A 12,173-nucleotide genomic window follows, 5' to 3' on the forward strand; every position below is an offset into this window, starting at 1 on the left:
GGATCCACAGTTCCCAGGGCTGTTCTGAGATGGTGCTATTTCAGCAGTGCAGGGAAGAAACCAACCAGGGAAATAACTATTACATCATCTTAAAGGAATATAACTGTGAGGGAGAAAATAAAAGCAGAGGATCCATTTGTGAGCTGTCAACAGACGCTTTTGCTCCAAACAGGTGAAAATATGAAAGTGCGAAGAGCAATTTTACGTCGTACCTATCCCCTGGGCGATTTAACCTATTAACCTCCATTTAAGTTGTCACATCAAGTATTGATTCTAATTGGTTATGTTGTTGCAGATTACAGCAATTAGGGACAAAGCTGTGCTTCGCAATTATAGCCTTATCTCATGGACTGCAAAATATATTTTATTCTAGCAGGCTGTTGTCACTGTTTTACTAGCAATAACAAGCCATTATGCCACAATTAGGGCTGCATTATATTGTGATTTTACAAATCTCAGTACAAAATACAAAAAATCGACCGACTATTCTACGAGGCTGAAGAACGATGCTCTAACATAGGATCACGTTATTTCTGTGCAAGTTCACATAGGGGCACCGGTATACAGCACAGTTATCAGCTGTCCATGTAAAATACACAAGACTGTGTGCAGCCCATAGAGGGCCATGATCCGTATATAGTATCTGTCTATCCATCCAACTCTAAGTACCAATCAGTTCTGCAAGTTCTATGAGATGATGAATTGTGATAGCTAGGCTAGGTCAGATCATGTGCAAAACGGACAGAACAATGGTGGTAATGCAGTGGTTAAAGCCTACAAAAGGAGGTCCAAGAAAGAGCTGCCAGTGAACCAGTCTTCTACTGGAATAATGACTACAGTAGTGACATTATCATGGACCAAGGAGCCACAGAACAAGATTACCTGTCCTGATAAATCACTTTTTCTTTTACATACTGTGGACAACTTTGTGCTTCACTTATGTGAGAAAATTATATAATCAAAAAGCACGGTCAAACTGGTGAAGGGTGAGTGAGACTCCGAGCCATGTTCTCCTGGAAAGCCTTGGGTCCTGGCATTCATGTGGATATGACTCTGACATGTACCACCTACCTAGTGTAAAAATTAGACCGAGTACACTCAATTATGGCTACAGTATTACCTAACGGTGTAGGCTTGTTTTAGCTTTTGCTTGAACTTGCATGATTTGTGACAATCTGGAACTTCTAATGGTGGTAAAGATGTTCTCAGGGAGTTTTAGCTGCCAGAACCATTGATAATCCGCTTATGATCAGCCAGTTCTCATTAATAAAAGAGGTTGTCTGTATAAGAAAATCACTTTAACTGTCCGTATTATGACTTCCAATATTTTTAATGACTAATCCAATGATCATCATATGGTTGAATTGTAATTTCTTGGAGAAAAATTCTCCACTACAAACAATGCTACTGAAACTGGCAACTTTTATACCCATGGCTCCACATGCAACCCTAGGGACTTGATGAGCCAAAATGCACTGTGCACCACACCAAAAGGACTTCATGAGCCAAAATGCACTGTGCACCACATGAAACCATAGGGACTTCATGAGCCAAAATGCACTGTGCACCACATAAAACTATAGGGACTTCATGAGCCAAAATGCACTGTGCACCACATGAAACCATAGGGACTTCATGAGCCAAAATGCACTGTGCACCACATGAAACCATAGGGACTTCATGAGCCAAAATGCACTGTGCACCACATGAAACCATAGGGACTTCATGAGCCAAAATGCACTGTGCACCACATGAAACCATAGGGACTTCATGAGCCAAAATGCACTGTACACCACATGAAACCATAGGGACTTCATGAGCCAAAATGCACTGTGCACCACATGAAACCATAGGGACTTCATGAGCCAAAATGCACTGTGCACTACATGAAACCATAGGGACTTCATGAGCCAAAATGCACTGTGCACCATATGAAACCATAGTGACTGCATGAGCCAAAATGCACTGTGTACCACATGAAACCATAGGGACTTCATGAACCAAAATGCACTGTGCACCACATGAAACTATAGGGACTTCATGAGCCAAAATGCACTGTGCACCACATGAAACCATAGGGACTTCATGTGCCAAAATGCACTGTGCACCACATGAAACTATAGGGACTTCATGAGCCAAAATGCACTGTGCACCACATGAAACTATAGGGACTTCATGAGCCAAAATGCACTGTGCACCACATGAAACCATAGGGACTTCATGAGCCAAAATGCACTGTGCACCACATGAAACTGTAGGGACTTCATAAGCCAAAATGCACTGTGCACTACATGAAACCATAGGGACTTCATGTGCCAAAATGCACTGTACACCACATGAAACTATAGGGACTTCATGAGCCAAAATGCACTGTACACCACATGAAACTATAGGGACTTCATGAGCCAAAATGCACTGTGCACCACATGAAACTATAGGGACTTCATGAGCCAAAATGCACCACATGAAACTATAGGGACTTCATGAGCCAAAATGCACTGTGCACCACTTGAAACTATAGGGACTTCATGTGCTAAAATGCACTGTGCACCACATGAAACTATAGGGACTTCATGAGCCAAAATGCACTGTGCACCACATGAATCTATAGGGACTTCATGAGCCAAAATGCGCTGTACACCACATGAAACTATAGGGACTTCATGAGCCAAAATGCACTGTGCACTACATGAAACCATAGGGACTTCATGAGCCAAAATGCACTGTGCACCATATGAAACCATAGTGACTGCATGAGCCAAAATGCACTGTGTACCACATGAAACCATAGGGACTTCATGAACCAAAATGCACTGTGCACCACATGAAACTATAGGGACTTCATGAGCCAAAATGCACTGTGCACCACATGAAACTAAAGGGACTTCATGAGCCAAAATGCACTGTGCACCACATGAAACCATAGGGACTTCATGAGCCAAAATGCACTGTGCACCACATGAAACCATAGGGACTTCATGAGCCAAAATGCACTGTGCACCACATGAAACCATAGGGACTTCATGAGCCAAAATGCACTGTGCACCACATGAAACCATAGGGACTTCATGAGCCAAAATGCACTGTACACCACATGAAACCATAGGGACTTCATGAGCCAAAATGCACTGTGCACCACATGAAACCATAGGGACTTCATGAGCCAAAATGCACTGTGCACTACATGAAACCATAGGGACTTCATGAGCCAAAATGCACTGTGCACCATATGAAACCATAGTGACTGCATGAGCCAAAATGCACTGTGTACCACATGAAACCATAGGGACTTCATGAACCAAAATGCACTGTGCACCACATGAAACCATAGGGACTTCATGAGCCAAAATGCACTGTGCACCACATGAAACCATAGGGACTTCATGAGCCAAAATGCACTGTGCACCACATGAAACTATAGGGACTTCATGAGCCAAAATGCACTGTGCACCACATGAAACTAAAGGGACTTCATGAGCCAAAATGCACTGTGTACCACATGAAACTATAGGGACTTCATGAGCCAAAATGCACTGTGCACCACATGAAACCATAGGGACTTCATGAGCCAAAATGCACTGTGCACCACATGAAACCATAGGGACTTCATGAGCCAAAATGCACTGTGCACCACATGAAACCATAGGGACTTCATGAGCCAAAATGCACTGTGCACCACATGAAACCATAGGGACTTCATTAACCAAAATGCACTGTACACCACATGAAACCATAGTGACTGCATGAGCCAAAATGCACTGTGCACCACATGAAACCATAGGGACTTCATGAGCCAAAATGCACTGTGCACCACATGAAACTATAGGGACTTCATGAGCCAAAATGCACTGTGCACCACATGAAACTATAGGGACTTCATGAGCCAAAATGCACTGTGTACCACATGAAACCATAGGGACTTCATGAGCCAAAATGCACTGTGCACCACATGAAACTATAGGGACTTCATGAGCCAAAATGCACTGTGCACCACATGAAACTATAGGGATGTCATGAGCCAAAATGCACTGTACACCACATGAAACCATAGTGACTTCATGTGCCAAAATGCACTGTGCACCACATGAAACCATAGGGACTTCATGAGCCAAAATGCACTGTGCACCACATGAAACCATAGGGACTTCATGAGCCAAAATGCACTGTGCACCACATGAAACCATAGGGACTTCATGAGCCAAAATGCACTGTGCACTACATGAAACCATAGGGACTTCATTAACCAAAATGCACTGTACACCACATGAAACCATAATGACTGCATGAGCCAAAATGCACTGTGCACCACATGAAACCATAGGGACTTCATGAGCCAAAATGCACTGTGCACCACATGAAATCATAGGGACGTCATGTGCCAAAATGCACTGTGCACCACATGAAACTATAGGGACTTCATTAACCAAAATGCACTGTGCACCACATGAAACCATAGGGACTTCATGAGCCAAAATGCACTGTGCACCACATGAAGTTATAGGGACGTCATGAGCCAAAATGCACTGTGCACCACATGAAACCATAGGGACTTCATGTGCCAAAATGCACTGTGCACCACATGAAACTATAGGGACTTCATGAGCCAAAATGCACTGTGCACCACATGAAACTATAGGAACTTCATGAGCCAAAATGCACTGTGCACCACATGAAACTAAAGGGACTTCATGAGCCAAAATGCACTGTGCACCACATGAAACCATAGGGACTTCATGAGCCAAAATGCACTGTACACCACATGAAACCATATGGACTGCTCTGGACAAACTGCATTATGCACCATAGGAAACCATAGGGATTTCATGAGCCAATGTGCAATATGCATATAGCTAGCTGTCTGCATTAGGCCTTAAATGTGTTGTTGTCCAAAATTAGAAAAACAGGATTGCCTTTTTCAAAATCAGTGCCAACACTCTCTACGCACTGAGTCTGGTACTGCAGTTCAGCTACATTGAAGTGACTGGCGCAGAGCTGCAATACCGCACACAAGCCCTAGACAGGTCTGGTGCTTTTTGGAAGAAGGCAGCTATGTTTTTCTCTCCCTGGTGTCGTGTGGTGAACAGAAGTTATTACCTATCCACATGATACATCGCAGAGGGGCTGACTGGGACCAATCGGCAGAAGGGGAACTTTCATCCCCGTTAGAATGGAGAGGCAGTGTGCATAATTGAGAGCTCACTCCATTCATTCCCTTAGGCTGCAGAACATTGTGTTCAGATTTTTTTTTTCAGAAGCCCCGTAGAGAATAAATGGAGTGGCATTTGGGCATACGCAGTGCTGCTGCATTGTAATGGGGATAATGGTGCTCCTTTGCGCCATTTTTTTGTATCAGTACTGTCATTCGTACAACTTCATATTTTCACAGTAAGGTTTCCAAAACTGCTGCAAAAAGTGACGTGTCATGTATGGGACCCAAATCTGTGACCTACCATGGATAACACTTGAACGCTCTGCACAAATAAAGAACATTTAGAATTTTAGTCCTACCATGCTGTGAAGCCAATTTTGTGCAATTGGCAAAACTATGGCATACAGTGTCATGTGGATTAGGTAATGTCTGTGAGGACCCACCACAGTTTAAACCTTAACTCACCAGCAGGAATCTGAGTATCTGCCTTGGATTTCTGATACAGATTCTCCAGAAAATGCACATCACATTTTTACTGCATGTGAATAGACCTTTAAACTTTACCCTTTCTAAAAGGAATTTGGCTCAAAAACTCTTGTTTTAACACAGTTCAAGGAAATCATTCTAGGATAGAGAAAAAACCTAATGTCTAAGCTTCACAATATTATTAGTGTATTAGTGTAATTTTAGTTCTTGACAACCGGTGTGTTTGTCCAATACTACAAAACCAAAACTCCCTAGCATACAAATACAACGGCTATCTGCTGTCACCCCCTGGAATCAGAGCAGGCTTCTCCGAGGAATGTTCTAGCATAGGAAGCAATGACCATTGGGCTCAACCAGCCACGGGACCTCTTGTGACAGTCTGTAGAGGTCACGTGATTTCAGCTGAGTGTCTTTGGATGTTTTTCTGATGAATGGGCTCAAGATACCTGACTGCTGTAGACTATAACAAGCTCCTGTGGCTGATTAAATGGTGCGGTAATTGATTCCTTTGCATACCACAAAAAAGGACAATTTTGCCTCCAGGTGTGTGATAACAGGTGAATATAATTTATTTTATATACAGAATCCAACCTCAGGTAATAAGCACCTTTTGACTGGACAACCCTTTTAAAGGTCTTCAATAATCGGTGGGTTTCTGAAACCCAGGGTCTCCACTACACTCAGCTGTTAGCTGTTTTTTCAGAGACCAACAATAAACAGTGTATGGAGCCCAGACAGTACGACTCAGAGTGGCTGCTTTTGGGTACTACAGCTCAGCTCCCATACACCTCAACTGGTGCAGAATGGCCTCTAGAATGTGTACAGAGCTGTAGACTTCCGACTCTATTTAGTTCTGACCATGACAGGACCTGCCAGTGATGAGTGAGGGTGCAGGGTGTCAGACACCCAACAATATGTTTGGATTACCTGTGCTAAGGAAGGGTCCTTATTATCAATTTCATGCCCTTTCAAGGAACAAAGTGTTTTAGAAGCCAATGCTTTGGTCATCCATAGTGCTGAATTTTGAGTTCCTTACCCAATGGCTGAATGCTTCTACTGGCCAAAGCTTTCACAGAGTTTGACCTTAATGTCTTGCATATTTTTCTGATTCCTAGCATTATTTCATAGACCAATTTCACCCATCAAGTTTAGAAATGAGCTGACCTACACCAAAGCAGTACTCTTGAATTTGTCAACTCTCTTGTCTTAACGAGCTCTTAAACACTGATAAATCTATTTTCTGCTGCCTACAACTGAATACTAAAGAGGATCATGTGCAGGTTTGTAGCCATTTGCATGATTTGTGGAGTTGGAAAGATTTGCTTAGGGTTCATGCCAACCTGCTTTGCATAGATAAGATTTTGTGATGCCAACCACCCACTCTTTTATCCATCAGTAACCTCATAAATTAGGCTTATTTTATTTCATCTGCTTACTTTGTAATAAATAAGTTACACTTGATAAAATATTTAGTTCTAATCTTCTGCTCTAAAGCTATCCATACCATACAGGCTATTAGACCGGTGCTGCCGTTATTAGGTTAGGATAAGCAGACTGACACCAGTTATTTCTCTGGCTCTTTTAGCTCACTATTTTCATGCATGGATTGAGGAGGGACGGAAAACAGTGATGTGTTAGCATGACTGAACAGGAAAGGGAGATTGACAGCAAAAAACCCACTAATACACTCCGGTGCCAGAATGTGACATGCACTTTGCTGATATCCGGTTCTGTGGCTTGAGGTTTAGTGGGTTCCCAGTAAAAATTCCACTGGCTAAAGCTTAATGCTCATAGGTAATGAGGTCACGTACACTAGGCACCATACAAGTTCATTCATTGTTCATCACTCCATTACGGAGTGTAATCGCAATGTAATTTGCTGTAACTGTTTCATGAGCTCTACATAAAGGTTACTTTGGTTCCTGCCTATATATTTAAGCAGTGAAGTGTTGCCAACTCAAGCTGGGATCTGAATTTAGTCCCACATCTTCCTACTGTACCTCCGCGTAAGTCAAATGTCAAACGGGCTGAGTGCTAATTACTGTACTCCCGTTAAGGAATTGCACCATCTGGGGATCACCGGGTCTTCTGCTGATTCCTCCCTTGGCCCTCACACTTACCTAGGTAGGATCCAGTGATCCGGTACAGGGTCTTGGATGTCATTATCATTTCTGTGCAAGCCAGGTTTGGAAATTCTGGAGATACTTATGAATATAGTGTATACTTATAATAATATATCACTTGCTATATAGGGAGTGGTAAAGACAAGCGAAAGCTTGCAGATTGTGATCTATGGGTTATTTCTTCTGCAGCTCATCAAACATGCTGGGAAAATATTCATGAGGGATTCAAAAAGACATATACATATACCGTATTTATACTTATACATATACTTGTGTAAAAGTTGAGATTTTCAGCACAATTTTTTTTTTTGCTGAAAATGCCCCCCCCCCCCGGCTTGTACACGAGTCAATTGTCCAGAACGCTGTTGGTGGGAGGGGGAGCGGACATCATACTCACCCTCCATCGCTACATCTCCGTTGTCACGGTGCTGCCGGCAGCTCTCCTCTCCTGTGCTCAGCGGTCACGTGGTACCGCTTATTAAAGTAATTAATATGGACGCATCTCCACCCCCATAGGCGTGGAGCGCATATTCATTACCTTAATGAGCAGTACAACGTGACCGCTGAGCAGAGGAGAGCAGAGCTGACAGCGCCATGACAATGGAGATGCAGGCAAAAGGAGGATGAGTATGGCGGGGAGGGGGGCAATGTGAGCCATGCATACAACCAGGGGAAGGTGGGAGCAGGGGAGCTGAGCCATGGGGGACAGGGGAGCTGAGCCACGCGGACGGGGGGAGCTGAGCAATGAAGGATTATTGGGAGTTGAGCACTGCAGGACTGGGGGAGCTGAGCAATGCAGGACTGGGGGAGCTGAGCAATGCGGGACCAGGGGAGCTGAGCAATGCAGGACTGGGGGAGCTGAGCAATGTGGGACCAGGGGAGCTGAGCAATGCAGGACTGGAGGAGCTGAGCAATGCGGGACCAGGGGAGCTGAGCAATGCGGGACCAGGGGAGCTGAGCAATGCAGAACCGGGGGAGCCATGCATACAACAGGGGGAGCCACACATACCAGTACAGGACAGGGGGAGCCACACATATCAGGACAAGAGGGGGGAGCCATGGATGATGGGGGAGCCGAGCCATGCGGACCAGGGAGCTGAGTAATGCGGGAACAGGGGAGCTGAGCACTGCGGGATCAGGGGAGGGGGGCTGAGCAATGCGGGACCAGGGGAGCAGAGCAATGCGGGACTGGGGGAGCTGAGCAATGCAGGACCGGGGGAGCTGAGCAATGTGGGACCGGGGGAGCCATGCATACAACAGGGGGAGCCACACATATCAGGACAGAAGGGGGGAGCCACACATAGGAGGACAGGACAGGGTGAGCCACACATACCCTGACAGGGGGAGCCTGGCATAGCAGGACAAAACAGGGGAGCCACATACCAGGACAGGACAGGACAGCGGGTGCCTGTCATACAGGACAAAACAGGGGAGCCGCATACCAGGACAGGACAGGGGGAGCAACATACCAGGACAGGGGGAGCCACACATAGCAGGACAGGGATGAGGGGGACAATATATACCCGGCTTATACTCTAGTCAATAATCTTACCCAGGTTTCCGTGGCAAAAGTAGGTGCCCCGGCTTATTCTCGTGTTGGCTTATACTCGAGTATATACGGTATATATATATAATGGAAAATTCTGTTTCCTTAAACAAAATTTGCCACCAGGTTTTTGCCACCTAATCTGAGAGTAGCATAATATAGAGACAGAGATACTGATTCCAGCAATGTGTCACATTATTAGCAGGAGATTATCACTGGAGGACAAGTATACCTGCTGCCATGCAGTCCTCCATATTCATGAGTTCTGCATAACCAAACCACCACAATTGATTGACAGCTTTCTGGCTATGCACAGTGTATACAGAAAGCAGTCAATCAATAGTGTGAGTAGGATTATGCAGAAATCAGCATTTAGAGAATTGGTACATCTGCAGCAAATAAAACAGGGATTGCATCAAAATTGCAGGTAAATGATACATTGCTGGAATCAGGGTCTCTCCCCCTACATTATGCTTCTGTCAGATGCGGTAGCAAAAATTGACAAATTCCCCTTAATACCTCGTATCTTGTGCCTTATGGAAAATACAACTAAGAGAATTGATGTCACCGGATGCTTATTTCATCCATACAATTTTTAATGCATGCAGAATCCAAACTGATATTGATGTGCGGATTTTCAAACTGTAGCATACATTAACAAGCACTTAAACTGCACAGATTTCAATTTTGTAAATGCATACAATCAAATTCTTGGTAAATCTGCATGTAGATCATGCATATTTGGCTGTGGATTCATGAAAGTTTTAATCATGAATTCCTTGGGTTTTCACTGAGCAAATGGAATTCTGTGTGGACATGCCAAAAATTTACAACACCATCTCAAAAGCAAATTAGCCCATAGCTCCCATGGGTTCAGTTGGATCCCCAATTTTTGGAAATTTCATACATATAAGTATAGAGACAGAAACCTCTAAATTCCTGGACAGCATGTGACAGATTCCTAGTTCATAATATAGGGTTATTCTTCTCTCAGCAGGTCATGACTCAGAAGGGAAAGACTATGTCTTTAACCACTGGTACTTAGACCCCTGAAGATAATTCGACCACTGAAGGTACTTTGACCACTGAAGATACTTTGACCACTGAAGGTGCTTCAACCACTGAAGTTACTTCGACCACTGAAGATACTTCGACCACTGAAGGTACTTCGACCACTGAAGATACTTCGACCACTGAAGGTACTTTGACCACTGAAGATACTTCGACCACTGAAGGTACTTTGACCACTGAAGATACTTCGACCACTGAAGGTACTTCGACCACTGAAGATACTTTGACCACTGAAGGTAATTTGACCACAGAAGATACTTAGAGCACTGAAGGTACTTCGACCACTGAAGATAATTCTACCGCTGAAGGTACTTCCACCACTGAAGATACTTTGATCACTGAAGATACTTTGGACCAATGAAGGTTCTTCAACCACTGAAGATACTTCCACCACTGAATATACTTCGACCACTGAAGGTACTTCGACCACTGAAGATACTTCGACCACTGAAGGTACTTTGACCACTGAAGATACTTAGAACACTGAAGGTACTTAGAACATTGAAGGTACTTCGACCACTGAAGATAATTCTACCGCTGAATGTACTTCCATCACTGAAGATACTTCGACCACTGAACATTCTCCGTCCACTGAAGGTGCTTAGACCACTGAAGATAATTCCACCACTGAATATACTTTGACCACTGAAGGTACTTCGACCACTGAAGATAATTAGAACACAGAAAGTACTTCAACCGCTGAAGGTACTTCGACCACTGAAGATAATTCTACCGCTGAATGTACTTCCATCACTGAAGATACTTCGACCACTGAACATTCTCCAACCACTGAAGGTGCTTCGACCACTGAAGATACTTCCTCCACTGAATATACTTTAACCACTGAAGGTACTTCAACCACTGAAGATAATTAGAACACAGAAGGTACTTCAACCGCTGAAGGTACTTCGACCAGTGAAGATATTTTGACCACTGAAGATACTTCGACCACTGAAGGTACTTCGGCCAATGAATATATAACATCAGAGACAACCAAAAAATGCCCTTTTTTGTGATTTAAATTCAATTCATTCGTAACTTGCCATAGACCTAGAATGGAAGAAAAGCAAAATAATTAAATTACTGCATAAGTTTGATTTCAGGAAATACATAATTGGGCATGCTGCAGTAATGTGCTAGAGACACTAAATATTACTCATTACCATTGTCTCCGCACAAATCACATTAAACTGATGACCATCTCACAAGGGCGTCATTGTGCCCTCATTTTCCTTTCCATAATTCTACATAGACTAATATTAATAAAATCACACTGTAAATGCTTTGAGCTCATCTATGCACATGTGCAAAGGAAAGATAACCATGAGTCACCCGACACTTCTATGCAAAACAGTAATTAGATTTTGGTCATAATTGGTCAATGGTGAAATATTTTGGCGTGGAAAATTCATAGGTAACTTCTAATAGAATTTTCAATGCGCATTAGGACACGCTGCGAAGAAAGCGTAAAAAGAAAGTTAATGCTTCCAAATGAAGGGCACGGTGCTAATCTGCGACTTTGTAGTAATATCATAATACGTTTTTATCAGCTTATAAAATACTTTAAAGCACATTTGTAATGGGATACTGAAAATAATCTGCTTGGTGATCAAATAGTAAAGAGGCTTCATCCTAATCTCCTAAATTAGTTATTAATGTGTTATAACTTTATGTTGCTCAGAGACTTTCTAACCACCATGTTATATTCAGTGGTCAGAACCTTGAAAGTTGGAAATGTCTTTCTGCGAACAAACTTTTGGAGGAAACAAAAGCTCTAATAGATCACGGAGCCATGACA

General features: G+C 43.4%; 1 pseudogene; it reads right to left on the reverse strand.

Moving 5' to 3' along the window:
• Positions 1 to 10,331: 10,331 nt before the first annotated feature.
• Positions 10,332 to 11,346, reverse strand: LOC143775091 (uncharacterized; annotated as a pseudogene).
• Between the last annotated feature and the right edge of the window lie 827 nt (positions 11,347 to 12,173).

The sequence above is a fragment of the Ranitomeya variabilis genome, chromosome 5 (genome assembly GCF_051348905.1).
Source record: "Ranitomeya variabilis isolate aRanVar5 chromosome 5, aRanVar5.hap1, whole genome shotgun sequence".
NCBI lineage: Eukaryota > Metazoa > Chordata > Amphibia > Anura > Dendrobatidae > Ranitomeya > Ranitomeya variabilis.